This window comes from Pinus tabuliformis, chromosome X (assembly GCF_031772625.1).
Source record: "Pinus tabuliformis cultivar Carrire ecotype Pingquan chromosome X, CPIR1, whole genome shotgun sequence".
NCBI lineage: Eukaryota > Viridiplantae > Streptophyta > Pinopsida > Pinales > Pinaceae > Pinus > Pinus tabuliformis.
In genome coordinates, this window is record NC_142308.1 from 462,142,134 (window position 1) to 462,153,794 (window position 11,661).

At 37.7% G+C, this 11,661-nt stretch overlaps 1 pseudogene; it reads right to left on the reverse strand.

The window, feature by feature from the left end:
* Positions 1-3,463: 3,463 nt before the first annotated feature.
* Positions 3,464-9,590, reverse strand: LOC149140625 (expansin-B16-like; annotated as a pseudogene).
* Positions 9,591-11,661: the final 2,071 nt, after the last annotated feature.

The following is an 11,661-nucleotide window of genomic DNA, read 5'->3' on the forward strand; positions in this document are numbered from 1 at the left end:
GGAATTTACCCCGGATTCCGTGAGCATTTATGACATGCAAACCAATTTGAAGATTGCATCTGGCAAGGTAAATGATCAATCTCGTCTGTATACATTTTCTGATTTTGTTTCTTAATCAGATTCTATTTTGCTACTTACGCATGCAAATGAAGAAAGTAGAATTTGGCACGAGAGATTTGGGCACTTGAATTTCAGATATATGCAACAGCTTAGTAAGCAAGGGATGGTCAAAGGATTGCCAACCATTGAATATTCAGATGGTTTTTGTAATGGATGTGCTCTTGGAAAGCATCCACAAGAAAAATTCGAGAAGGGGCATGCATGGAGAGCCTCTTCACCTTTGGAACTTGTACACAGTGATCTCATGGGTCCATTTCCGGTGCTTTCAATGAGCAAAGCAAGATATGTGTTGTCATTTATAGATGATTACACGAGATTCACTTGGGTTTACTTCTTGAAACTCAAGTCTGAAGTTTTTCAACATCTAAAGATTTTCAAAGCGCATGCAGAAAATCAGTTTGGAAAACGCATCAAAATACTCCGCACAGATAATGGGACGGAATATGTCAACAAAGATATCAAGAATCTTTGTGATGAAGTAGGCATACAGTTGCAGCATACAGTTCCTTACACTCCACAGCAAAATGGCGTGGCTGAAAGGAAAAATCGATCTTTGAAAGAGATGGCTAATTGCATGTTGCATGCAAGATCTCTTCCGTCGAAATTGTGGGCCGAAGCTATTAATTGTGCCTCATACATCCAGAACAGATCTCCTCATAAATCTGTTACTGGAAAAACACCTTTTGAGGCTTGGACTGGCATGCAACCTGAAGTTAGTCATTTCCGCATTTTTGGATCTCGAGCATGGGCCCACATTCCTCCAGAAAAGAGAAAGGCTTTGGAGCCTCAAAGCAAAGCATGCATGTTTGTTGGATATTCTGATGAAGTCAAAGGGTACAGATTGCTTGATATCCACACTGAAGAGCTCTTTATTGAAAGGAGTGTAAAGTTTGACGAAGATATTTCGCATGCACTAGTAGATGAACTTGTTACCAAGTTTCCATCACCACTCATTGATGAGGATGTAGATGAAACTTCAGACCAGCATTCAAATGAAGATGAGTCTTTTCCTGTGACCCCTGTTAGACCACCAGTTGTTGAACATCGAGATCATACTTCTGCACGTAGTTCGGAAGATTCGCGACCACCTTCAACACAAAAATGGCGCAGCATGAGTGATATCCTTGATGATCCTGCCTCTATCCCTCTGTTTGAGGAAGATCCGCAAGCACTCTTAGCTATGGAGCCATCCATGCCCATGCATGCTTATATGATGCATGGATCTGATCCACAAACTTATGCAGAAGCAAATGGTCATCCTGAATGGGAAGCCGCCATGGATGAGGAATATAACTCTCTCATTGAGAACCAGAGTTGGGATTTGGTTCCGCTACCTTCAAATCGCAAACTTGTGAGATGCAAGTGGGTTTACCGGACCAAGAAAGCATCAAATGGCCAAGTTAGTCGATATAAGGCACGATTGGTAGCAAAAGGTTTTCAGCAAGTACATGGTGTTGACTATGATGAAACTTTTGCTCCAGTGGCAAAAATGGATTCCATTCGGCTAGCTCTCTCCATTGCAGCAGCAAGAGGATGGGAGGTGCATCATATGGATGTGAAGAATGCCTTTCTTCATGGTGATCTCGAGGAGGAAATCTACATGGAGCAGCCACCGGGATACATGCAGAATTCATCTCTGGTATGCAAACTAAAGAAGTCTCTCTATGGCCTCAAGCAGGCACCTAGAGCATGGTATGCAAAGATGGATTCTTATTTGTTATCTCAAAATTTTGTACACTGCAAATCTGATTCCAATGTTTATTTTCTGAAGAAAATTGACTCCTTGTTGATCATAGTACTCTACGTAGATGATCTTTTGATAACGGGTAGTTCAGCTTCTGTCATTACTAACATCAAAACTGCATTGCATAAGCGGTTTTCCATGACAGACATGGGCTTGCTAAATTTCTTCCTTGGACTAGAGATCCATCAGCGTGATTCTGGCATTACCATTTCTCAACCAAAATATGCTAGAGATCTTTTGGCACGATTTCACATGAGTGACTGCAAGCCAACAGCCACACCTTTCTTATCAGGGATAAAGCTTGAGAATGGCAAAGACACACCATTGGTTGATTGCACATTGTATCGCCAGCTTGTGGGAAGTCTTCTTTATCTCACTCACTCCCGTCTGATCTCTCCTATGCTGTCGGAGCAGTTTCCAGATACATGCAGGAGCCACATGAGTTACATTGGAACGCTGCAAAGCACATCCTTCGATATGTCCAGGGGACAATCACCTATGGGATTCATTATGCAGCCAATTGTTCTTTGAATCTCATCGGGTTCACAGATTCAGACTGGGATGGCGACACCATTGATCGCAAGTCTACTTCCGGTTATGTACTTAGTTTGGGATCCGGCCCAATTTGTTGGTCAAGTAAGAAGCAGGCTGCCATTGCTTTATCATCAGCAGAGGCCGAGTATAGAGGAGCAGTCAATGCCACTATTCAGGCAATTTGGCCGCAACATTTCCTATCTGAGCTTGGGATTAGTGTCCATCATCCAACTGTCATCTGGTGCGATAATCAAAGTACGCTAAAGTTTTGTAGAGATCCAGTGCAGCGGCAGCGTACCAAACACATCGAGATCCACATGAACTTCATTAGAGAACTCATTCATGATGGGATCATCGATCTTCAGTTTTGTCCTAGTTCCGAGTAGATTGCTGACATCTTCACCAAGACTTTCACTGAGCAGAAGTTTCGATTCCTGCGAGATCGTCTCGGGGTGAAGGACACGACTGCCTAGCAGTTGTCTTTTCTCTACTTTTGCATTATATTTTGAGGGGGGGTCTTCTTCCCACCAGGTTTTCCCTCTTTCCTCCTTTTTATGCATTGTATATGGGTACCTAAAATGGCCGTGTTGCCGGGACTCATTCATTTTGCATCACACTCACCTAAGTTATGCTTAAGGGGGGGTGTTGGTGTACATGCACTTAGATTAGCTCCAGTTGTTGGTGTACATGCACTTAGACTAGCTGTGTTGGTGTACATGCACCTATATTAGCTCCAGTTAACTTATTGCTTGCATGTGGCACATGTACACATAAAGCACACTTAGCTTTAGTTATTGCATGTACAACTAAGCTTAACTTAGTTGCTTTTATGTATTTATTCTAAAACTCATATTGTAGAATTAATTTACTTTCATTCTTTTCTCAATTCTTGCTCGCTTCCTTCCTTCTATTGCAAGCTTGTTATTGTTTTGCAGATCTAGATCTATCTGTGTTTCTCAAAAATCTTACAATAAAATTGTAACTCCTAGTACAATGGTATGTGTATTAGCCACATGATAAATTTGTACATATGCTAAGGACCATAAGCTGCATAGGATGAGATGGTTAATCATAGTTGACGAGTGATCTGTATGTAGCACGCGGTTGCCAATTCTGTGGAATAACGTTATTTGTTGTAAGCGTTCTTCCAGTTGAAAGAGATTGCAAACGAATAGAGAATGGAGGTTGTAAAGTGCCGCTATTCAAACACCAATTTGCACCCCATATCTGTTGCATTCCTTGCCATGTATCAGAGTTTGCCTGCATACATGAGAATCCAAACATGAATCTACTAGATACAGATAATTACATTAATTATCTCGATGTGGAGGACAATTGAACTGAGCTGTATAATTTAACAAACCTGCTTTAGATCAACTGCTCCAAGATCGCCATCTCCATCTTCGTACTCAACAAGTACAACGAACCAATGGTCAGTGGCGCCTTCGTTGACATGGAATGCAATATTATTCCCCGGATATTCGCAAGGTACACTATGTAACATGACACAAGAAATAAAGGCATTATCAAGCAAGTAAAACGATACAAACATGTCAAAGGAATTCAACTCTGAAAATTCCTCTTATCTATTTTATTGCGGACTAGGAGTAGATAGGTACCGTCGGAATAAAATAGAGACGATTCTGTTGGAAGGAGCTAACTCCAACTACCACCTTTATTACAGCACCCAGAATTCAACAAAAGGTTTAAATGTAGGTTCTAGAGATCTTTGACAAATGAAAAAGCTTATTGAAGAAGCCACTGACCCAATTAATCTCCAGAATTTTCTCTGTCCTATATATATACCTGTTTCATCAGTGAATGAAGAAAGTGTTCAGAAGTTCCAAGTCCTGTGTTTTGTGTTTAAGTGTTGTGTTCATAAGTTGTGCGCCTTTTCTCTCTGATATGGTATTAGAGCACTCTCTAAGTTGGTTTCGGAGCTAAGGGTGTGAGCAATGAGCAAGGGAAACTGAGTCGAGAGCTCAGGAGTGAGGGCTGTAAGAGAGCTGAGGGTTTTCGCTGTGTCTACGATGTGAGAGTGCGATCCTGAAGGGTCTAGTGTGGCTTAAAGAACTGTTGTGGGTAGTGAGCCCTGCTATTGGCGCTGATTAGAGAGCCTCGGTGTTGGAGAGTCGTGGACCGAAGTATAGTGCGTGTGACTGAGTTTGTTGTGGAAGCCCATTTAAGAGCTATGTTACCAGAAATGTTATGATTGGCAACGTTTCTGCGAAAAACAGCTCCAGAAACCATACGGGATGGGAAACCACGTTTTATATGGGTGTTCTCATTTTTATTGACAGGAAACTGGTTTTTGGCGAAACTGATCGTTTCCCACAACGTTTTATGCAAAAACGTTTATCCGTTTTCCCTGCAACATTTTGGTTCCATCTCCGTTTTTCCTCAATTGGTGTTAAATCCCATTTAAAAAACAAAAGTTGCCGAGTTGATCCATTTCAAAAATAGCAGTTTCCAAGTTGAGTTCTGTGAGTCAGCGGCTGTGTGAGCACGATTTAAGCTGAGAGGAGCGTAGTGCCTGCCTGTAAAGCGAGGTGTGACCACGATTTAAGCTGAGAGGAGCGTAGATTTGCCATTCAAGAGACACCGGTCAAGAACAGTTTAAGCAGAGAGGAGCGCATCGAACAGAGTCCATAGCATTCTGGATTTGTGAGAATTCCCAATTCACTGGTATGTTTTCATATTATTTCAATGAACCTAGGCTAGCAATTGATCTTTAAGATGCAACAAATTGTCATTTCGATTGCTCTCTTCCTGCATTGATAATGGATTTTTGTTGCTAACATTGAATATAGTTTGCACGGTTGTGTAGAACACTAACATGCTTATTGTGGGCTTGGCTGTTAAATGGTGTTCTTATTTTAGCTGTGGTTTCGATTTTTTTTTGTTGAATTTAAAGAATATCATACCATGAAATATGTTCATTTATTAAATGAGGGGTGAGATTTCTTGACAGAATAAACTGTAGTAGGTAACCGTAACATCTATTTTCAAACAAAGACAAAATGCCCCTGCTGAGAGCCTTTATATAACAGGTCTTGCATAGTACAAAATAATTCATTCAATGTATTTAAATCACACAATCTTTGGTTCATAAACAAATATGAGTAATTTTTATCGTCTACAACGAATTCACCATAGAATTCATGAAGGACTGCTTTAGTCAGTTCAACAATAGGTTTTTTAGATTCCAAAAGTTTTAGCTTATCAGGATTTTTCAATCTGGACCACTAGATTTGTAGATTGCCTTGGAATCCCCATGTAATTCTAAGTGATAAATCTAACCACTTTGTTTTTCTTATGGCCTTTTGTGTAGAAACCCGTGCATTCCAATAATAAACTATTACCAATATATCCTTTTTATGTTTACAGTCAAGATTGGTAATTGGACAGTCGATTGATTGAAATTTACCGAAGTAAGGGCCATCATTTATATGATCATACTTGGCTATACAACAAGTTTCCCAAGCACTTTCAAATTGCGGTTTCTCCTCTATTCTTTTCCTTTTATATTTTTCAGCTCCGTCATCTTTAATATCAACAGTTGAAATATTTTCTATGACAATATCAAATTTTTCTGTTCTTTCCCTTTTATATTTTTCAGCTCTGTCATCTTTAATATCAAGAGGAGAAATATTTTCTACGACAATATCAAATTTTTCTTTGGAAATATTGATTCTTTAAAACTAAATTAAAAGTAAATCACTCTTTATAAATGTTTCTTTAAAACTTCACATCTAACAACATTAGATTTTTATGATTAATGTTGTGTTTTATATGGTTAACATCTTGTTTTTTCTCTCTCCTCGTTTCTTATACACGAAACCTGCAAACTCTGTTTCTCGTATCGTTCTCATTTCTCATTCCGTTTCTCGTTTCCCGTTTCTGGTAACATAGTTTAAGAGGTGAAGGCTCTATTGAAGGGCGAATTGACTGAAGCTGCTGCGTGTAGAAGATACTATCGAATGTGATTTCCTTGTTCCAGCCACGAAAGGAGGAGAGAGCTATTGAATCTTGACCATGGTTGGGTTTCTGTTTGCAAGAGCCGTTGTTAGAACATGGAGCTTGTACGTGGCCAGTGTGGTGCAAAGAGCGTGAGCTGTTGCGGCTATGGGAAAGTAGCATAGTGGTTGAGTTGCGAGGCAGCGCTATTATGGACAAGAGTCACTGAAGTGTCTGGTATATTGTTAAGGCTATTTTGTGCATTTTGTTTACTCACTGTTGGGAAATATTTTTGTTTTGTTCTTGCAGCCAAGTGTCTTGTTTGTTCCTGAGAAATCCAGTGGTAGAATGAGGATTGTGCGGTGACTAGACACGCGTGTGACAGTGGCTGCTTACCTATAGAATGAGTTGTGGTGCAACGAAAACGTGGGAGGGAAATCCTGGAGGAAGGATTGTGTGTGAGTTTCATTCGGTTTTATAACTGTCATTTTTCATTATGCATTCTGCTTTTATGATTTTGGTTTTTCAATCTTTGAGCTAGCTATGAAGTGAGAAGCAGAGCCGAGCCTGGTGCACTTTGAAGTCAAAGCTGGCTAGAGTTTAATGAAAATTTAAGCTGGCCAGAGTTTAATGAAAATTTATTGAAAAATTAAGCCTAGCTGATATGTCTATCTTTTTAGACTTTTTTGACAATGATCCTTTCGATGATCATTTTCTCAGGAACTCATTTGGGCTTAGCAGTATTTTTGAGTTCTTGGACAAACAATGTTATGTTGTTGAAGATCATGTTGAGGTTCCAGCCTAAGGGGATGTTCTGAAACATGAGGAAACTGTAACTGAAGCAGTGACTATCTCAGCCCCTTTAACTGAGGCTCCTGCCGTTGATATTGAAACCGTAAAGGAAGAAGAAACAACATCTGCCTCTGCACCAGTTGATGCTGAAGCTCCAATTGAGGTCACTATTACCACGGTAACTGAGGAGGTTGTAATTCAACCTGTAGAAAACGTTTTCCTATGGGGAGTTCCTCTTCTTCACACCATGGGTAATGAATGTACTGATGTGATTCTGTTGAAGTTTCTCCGAGCAAGAGACTTCAAGATTTCTGAAGCCTTTACTATGCTGAAAAACATAATTCTCTGGAGGAAACGTTTTGGAGATGACAATATTTTGGAAGAGGACTTTGATGTTGAGTGGAATAATGTGGCTTACATGCATGATTATGACAAGGAAGGACATCTAGTATGTTACAATAATTACGGGGCGTTCCAGAATAAGGAGCTCTACCTGAAGACATTGAATGATGCTGGTGACTGCTTTTTGTGGTGGAGGATTCAGTTATTAGAAAAGGAGATATAGAAGCTGAGCTTCAAACCTGGAGGCATAACTTCAATGGTTCAAATTACCGATCTTAAGAACACGCCTAGTCCTGCAAAGTGGGGTTTGTGACAAGTTACCAAAAATGCATTGACAATTCTTTAAGACAATTATCCATAGTTTGTTGTTGCTCGTCCTGCCAGAGTGACAGAGACCTTGTTCAAGTACATTTCACCAGAGTATGTGCCAGTACAGTATGGAGGTTTGAGCAGAGAAAATGACGCAGAATTCTCTGCAGCAGATGAGGGAGTTTCAGAGCTGTTTATTAAACCAGGGGTGAAACAAATGAACAAGCATGGACCCTTTCGCAAGAAGACAAAAATGAAATGTTAAATGAAATGTTTTGTAAGCCTAGCTGAAACTTAGACCAGGAGGCAAGTTAAAGTTTAGGCCGTCGTGATTAATAGCATAGTGTCTTTGTTATATATTTAGAATTAAGGGGGAGTGTTGGAAGGAGCTAATTCCAACTGCCACCTTTATTACAGTACCCAGAATTCAACAGAAGGTTTAAATGCACGTTCTAGAGATATTTGACAAATGACAAAGCTTCCTGAAGAAGCACTAACCCAATTAATCTCTAGAACTTTCTGAGTGACAAAGCTTTCTGAAGAAGCCACTGACCCAATTAATCTCCAGAACTTTCTCTGTCCTATATATATACCTGTTTAATCAGTGAATGAAGCAAGTGTTCAGAAGTTCCAAGTCTTGTGTTCTGTGTTTAAGTGTTGTGTTCATAAGTTGTGCGCCTCTGCTCTCTGATATGGTATCAGAGCAGTCTCTAAGTGATTCCAGTATTAAGAAGATCTGAAGATGTACCAGGATATGCCATGCCAGTGAAGGAAGTACCACTTAGACCAAAGTGTATTTTGCCGGTACCAGAACAGATTCCATCGGGACATTCGTCTGTAATCACCACAGTCACTGCAGTTTGGGAGCACACACTGTTCTCCGTGCACTTTACCTGTTAACATACAACATTTAACAAGGTGTCAAACTTTTTTAAGGCGTGCACTTTACCTGTTAACATACAACATTTAACAAGGTGTCAAACTTTATGAATGCCTTAAAAAGTGAATAGTGCAATATAAAAGTAAGTATACCTGCCGCATCCTTTCCCTCCTTCGAATAGGGTTGGGCTTCCTGTAGCTACTTTTGATTGGAAAGGCTTCTCTTTCACTAGGCTGCCATATCCGCAGGCACCGCCTGCGACAAAGTAATAATATACTTTTTTTTCATAAGATGTTTATATTTTTAATGATGGTCAAATGTCATCGTATCATGGTTCTTTCTTTTTTTATATTTTTACTTTGAAGGTTTATGGCATATTAAATCATATTTTTGGTTTAATTATATATTAGAAATACTTTTAAAAATTACATTATTTAATTTTTTATTCTATTAAATTTTCCTAATTTAAAAAAAAATTATTTTTATTTTTTCATTAACATTTTTTAAAATTTTTTATATTTTTTCTGTTAATTTTAAATTTTAATTTTTATATTTACCAATATAAAAATTCTTTGCCCTTAATATATTAATATATACTCAATATGTTATGCCATTTTTTTATTATATAACTCAATATAAATTCGCATAATATGATATTGCAATGCTATCACATATTAAAAGTTAATACCAAATTAATACCCAAATAAAAAATTATGCATTGCACTTACCCTCGCTCCCATCTCCATCTGGACTCCCATACCATGTAGCAGTGGCTGGTTGCCAATCGCTACCTACTTCTACCAACGTCTGTTTATCGAGATGAACACCAAGAGCGATTTCAAAGAATATAAGTACTACGATGCAAGTTTCTAGTGCTACAACATAGGCCAAATTAGGTGTCGATTTTCTCATTTTTGAAGCAAACCTAAAATACAATTAGTTTATGCTGAACTCAAAGCAATTGTTGCACCTTAAGAAATGGAAGAATGGCACAAATTTATAACAACTTCAGTCTTATCGCAATTCGTAAGTGCATGTTTTTCTTTTCCTGCGCCATGAAATTATGTCTGTCTGTCGCATGCGAAAGGCCCACGCGTCCATTTTGTGTTTAGGGAAACGTCATGAATGAAGCAGTGAGCAGGAGATGGAAAGAGACTTGAGTAGTAATGCATGGTCTACCAGAGTCACAAATTCCAAGTTATTTTTTATTTGAGTTTGGTGATTTTCTTTTTGGAAAAATCTGAGATTTTATAAGTTTTTGAATTGTTTTTATGGTGGAAATAAATTAGATATTAATAAAAGAAATTCCTGAACACTCAAAATTTTTTAATTTAATCAGATTTTTGAGCAAAGCAAATTTATGACCTAGATTAATAATAATAAACTTTAAAAAAATGTGAGATAACACGATAATAGGCCCATCGTAGAATTTTAGACCACCAGAAAAGGATGGAAAGGAAAAGAGCGAAAGCTGGTCGTGCATTTGCATGCGGCAGCGCGTGCATTTGCATGCAGCAGCGCATTAAAGATGCCCCAAGCCCATGGGATTCCAATGTTCAACTCGTGATATAATTTGTATAATTTTGGACGTAAGCTGGGCTAGGAGCGGACTGAGTATGTTCTACAATGAGATGGATCCGAAAGATGATGGCAACGTGTTTGTCCTTGTATATGAAAAACTGTACAGAGATTTTCTCAAAATCGATTCCACATTTTGTTAAAAACCGTCATTTTTTTCAGTACACTTTCCTGATTTACTCGTTCGGAGCTTGAAAGTTCAAGGAAAAGGAGGAGACCGAAAGATAATTGAGCATTGATTGCGGAAACTAGAGCATCAGAGGAGGCAATTTTAGGTATAGTGTCTTTTAATTTCAGTGACGAGCAGGCAAAAGCTAAAAAGATTTGGAATTTGTATGCGGCAGCCCACATGCCCCATGCCCCATGTTGTTGTGTAATTTACTAAATCCAAAGGAGGATGGCGGGATGGCAACGTGATTGTCTTCATATTGAGAATGAAGTATCCAAGTGATTCAATTATTACATCGTCTACTAGACATTTAAGGTGAGATGTTCATTGCACTTCCAAAATATTCACTTATACCAAACCACAGGCACAACTGCCATAAATCTTATTTGACACAATATTTTCCAAAATGTTTAAATCTATCACATCTGTTGTAGCTTTCAACTTTTCTTACATGTTCCTGCTCGTAGTGTCTAGAGGTGCCGCCAACTAAACCTGGTATGTTTACTAATCCAAATAGTATCATACAGTGATGTCATATGTTTTCTAAATTTTTAATGAATGGTGAAGATTTAATTTCAATAGAATAGGGTTAGAATATTTGTAACAGTGTATAAAAATTAATGGATGAGATTTATATTTAAGATATTATGATTTTTTTAATTAAATTAATTAATTTTAACAAATATTATATAAACAATTGTCATGTAAAAATGAATTGTGTTTTTTTGGGCATGTGGTATTGATAAATCATGATATTATAACAAATTTTATTATTACAATAATATGAATTGGTCTGTATTAACATTTATTGACCATTTAATTTAGCTATTTAATTTATCTAACCACTTTAATATATATTTAAATGGCTATTAAATTAAATATCAAAATAGTTTTTTATTTTAGACTTTGTGTGGTTCATATTGATTTTGATAATGTCCTTGGGATTAGTCTCATGTGAAGTTATTGGTATTTCCATCTAACGTGGCTCTTCTTCATAAAAAGGTCAAAATAGTTAGTCATGATACATCCCACATCATTAAGATTAAAAAATCATAAAAATTAGCTAAATTATATCTTTATTATATTATTATAAGTTATAAAAAAATTAATATATGAGTTAGACATGTATGTATTTTAAAAAACATGTAATAATATTTTTAACCGTGGACGTTGATCTCTACTTTACCATAGAAATTTTTAACTTGTAAATAACATTGTTACGATACCATTGGTCAA